We start from the raw sequence: 1,944 nt of genomic DNA on the forward strand, positions 1-1,944 counted from the left end.
GCGTTTTTAAGTTGACTGGACGACACTTATCAATACTTATTTTCCGCTATTCAGACAAAAACAATCCACCTAAGTCATTAAGGTGGCGTTTGTTTTTTTATCTGAAATCTGAATGGATCTGAATTAGTCTGAATTCTGAATAGGTCCGAATGTCTGAATCTGAATAATATGTTTGTTTTTTCGTCTGAATCTCAAAAAATAAGTATTAAGTTGTTTGTCTTTTTCAACTTAAAAAGCTGAAAATATTAACTTTTACATTTGTATCCTTATTAAATTTGAATGTCAAATAAATAATATATTAAATACCACAATATTTTAACATTTATAAGTAAAACTATATTCAAGTGAATACATAATTATTTTAAAATTTTAATATATAAAATACTATAAATTTCAAATTTTATCGTAGATAATATAAGAAAGAAAAAACATGGATATTTTTATGTGGGGTAAATATCTATGGGTGAGTTTTGGGATATACATGAAAAATAAATTATAAAACAGGGATATTTTTTACATTAGTAAGTAATTGACTTAATTCATATTTCTCCATTAAATAAAAAGTCAAAAAAAATAGCTTATTTTATTAAGTTAAACTTATCTAAAAAGTCTCATTAAGTTATAAAAATAAACATCTGTAATTAACTTAATTAATTAAGTTAAGTCACTTTAAATCATTAAATTAAAAAACAAACGCCACCTTAATTAATTGCAATTAAGTCAAGTAAGTCATTATGTAAAAAAAAAAAGGCTCCTTAGCTTTTATTAGGTCTTCTGCAATATTATATTATTATTAGTCTTTTCAGGTGACAAGTGGTGTAGGTTTTTCTTTTTGAGGTGACAATTTAGAGCACTTGTCACTCTCTTGTTGGTGCATATATAAATTACAACTTCAAACAAATTTTGACAAATTTAAGATTAAGAAAAATCTATCAATATCGCGCATGCTAATTAATTGATATGGTCCCTCTCAATAAAAATTCAGATTTCACTTCCAGTGTTTAAGAAACAATTTTTGGTTATGAAAGTTTCCTTTTATGTTTGTCGCAAAACATTTGATTAAGCGACTAATCAATGGGTCCTAAAACAAATATTATTGGTTACAAAATATAACATGAGCTAGGATGAGATTATTGACTACAATTTTAAAAAATCATCACAATAAGCACTAGTTTATGACAAAATCTGCAAATGTCTACAAAAATCATCTTAAAAAATTAAATTTGTTGTATTGAGTATTTATTAAACACTTTAATCCTGTAACTTTTAAACTACAATCCCCAACAGGCTTACATTGTCAATAATTGTTGGTTGTTTCCTCGAAAACTATTCCAAAATTTCAAAATCTTCTCATGAAGCCTCTTGTTATAACCAACAACAAGAAGGAGAACAAAAGCCCATATAATGAAACTTCAATGTCCAAATGGGTAATAATGGAGACCAATGAGACTGAGCAAAGAGAACCTGAGATCACAGCAATTGCCTTGAAGATTTGAAGCTCCGATATCATGGCAGCAAAATATGCAAAGGTGTATATGAGTAGAGCCAATAGAAACGGGCACATACACATACACACTGTGTTTCAATCAAGGATTTATTTTCTTCTTGAACATTATTAATTTCAATAACTTTGACAAGCAATAGAATTAGAAATACAAAGACTGTGCTGGTGATGATGAGAAATTTTGCACACTGCAAAACCATCAAAATGAGATCTAATTACTTAAATTCGCATAATAAAGTTTTGCATCAAAGTAATATAAATGATGAGGAATATGTGATGTCTGTTGTAAATATCATCTATGGCTATGGCCCAAAGCCTGGATCACGAAGCTATGGCTCGTACCTGCAAAGCCCAGCCCAGATCATCCCCGTCTTAATTTGCATAATTTTGGTGCAAGATGAAACAAATCATGACTTTATATCACGGTGTTGCCTATGTAC

This window comes from Citrus clementina, unplaced genomic scaffold, assembly GCF_000493195.1.
Source record: "Citrus clementina cultivar Clemenules unplaced genomic scaffold, Citrus_clementina_v1.0 scaffold_110, whole genome shotgun sequence".
In the NCBI taxonomy this organism is placed as follows: Eukaryota; Viridiplantae; Streptophyta; class Magnoliopsida; order Sapindales; family Rutaceae; genus Citrus; species Citrus x clementina.